At 39.5% G+C, this 1581-nt stretch overlaps 1 non-coding gene across 1 annotated transcript; it reads left to right on the top strand.

Moving 5' to 3' along the window:
• Window positions 1-524: 524 nt before the first annotated feature.
• On the top strand, window positions 525-599 carry trnaa-ugc. Its single transcript has one exon. It is a non-coding gene; the product is annotated as a tRNA-Ala (tRNA).
• Window positions 600-1581: the final 982 nt, after the last annotated feature.

The raw sequence follows: 1581 nt of genomic DNA, 5'->3' as shown, positions 1-1581 counted from the left end.
CAAACAGGTGCCATTAATACAGGTAACGAGTGGAGGACAGAGGAGCCTCTTAAAGAAGAAGTTACAGGTCTGTGAGAGCCAGAAATCTTGCTTGTTTGTAGGTGACCAAATACTTATTTTCCACCATAATTTGCAAATAAATTCATTAAAAATCCTACAATGTGATTTTCTGGATTTCTTTTTCTCATTTTGTCTGTCATAGTTGACGTGTACCCATGATGACAATTACAGGCCTCTCTCATCTTTTTAAGTGGGAGAACTTGCACAATTGGTGGCTGACTAAATACTTTTTTTTCCCCACTGTATCACAATGCCAGACCTTATGCAAGTCTAAACGTATCCTGTCTTTCTATTTTCCTGTTTTTCTGTTGTCTCAAGTGCCTGCCGGAAGCCTCTTAATGGCCAGGCCGGCAATGTAAATAAGAAATGATTGACTTGCCCAGATAAATAAATGTTGACTGGACTGAATAAATAAAATGTTACAGAAATAAATAAAATAAACGTAATTATAAACTAAAGGAAGGGGCCTCCTGTAGCTCAGTTGGTAGAGCATGGCGCTTGCAACGCCAGGGTTGTGGGTTCGATTCCCACGGGGGCCAGTATGAAAAATGTATGCACTCACTAAAACTCTGGATAAGAGCGTCTGCTAAATGACTAAAATGTAAATGTAAAAATGTCTTATGCCAAGTCAATTTCATCCTGCAGCCTAATTGTGGCTAAATGTCGTTGTCTGGCGCTGCACCACAGGATTAAGACCTAGTGATTTAATTACCACCACATACAGTCAGGTCCAAAATTATGATTGGCAACCAAGCCTTTTTCTTACATTGGACTTGAACCCCATTAAAACCTGTGGTTTGAATTGAAGAGGGCAGTCCATAAACATAGACGAATGATGTCAAGGATGTGGAAAGATTATGTATGGAGGAATGGTCTAAGATCGCTCCCAATGTGTTCTCCAATTTCATAAAACATTTTAGAAATAGGCTCAGTGCCGTTATCCTAGCAAGAATTTGTAAGGTATTGAAAACAGCGGTGCCAATAATTCTGACACCTTTCTTTTTGAAAATGTTTGTTTTACTTTGTACACAAAATCTCTTTCTCTGAGCAATTGTGTTAGTATAAAATAATGTTTTGTACTTCTTTTTGAACATACAATATAGCTCAGTATTTGTATTACTTATTTTATATGATTTTTTGCTCATCTTTGTCAAGGGTGCCAATAATTATGGACCTGACTGTACATAGGGGATGAGACCAGAGAGGAGGAGGTTATAGAGAGCTGAGCATCATTTACTCTCACAAAGAAGAAGAATGTGAGAGCGAGAGAGCGAGAGAGCGAGAGAGATTCCTTTTGGCGCTTATCTCTCCAGTTCATAAACACTGAGAGGAGAGAGCAGCACTCTCAGTCTTCACTACGGCTGTTCAAGAGGTTTGAACATGGGGAACCAAACAGACAGAAGTACGGACTCATCGCAATGTTGAAATCGAAGCAGTGGAGGACAAATGATGAACACTGATTTGCCACCTTTCCCCCTCTCGTTTACATCCATGTCTGAAGAGGAATAGGAAGAGAACATT

This window comes from Coregonus clupeaformis, unplaced genomic scaffold (assembly GCF_020615455.1).
Source record: "Coregonus clupeaformis isolate EN_2021a unplaced genomic scaffold, ASM2061545v1 scaf3471, whole genome shotgun sequence".
Lineage (NCBI taxonomy): Eukaryota > Metazoa > Chordata > Actinopteri > Salmoniformes > Salmonidae > Coregonus > Coregonus clupeaformis.
Note: the sequence above shows the minus strand (reverse complement) of the source record. Positions and strands in the feature narration are given on the sequence as shown.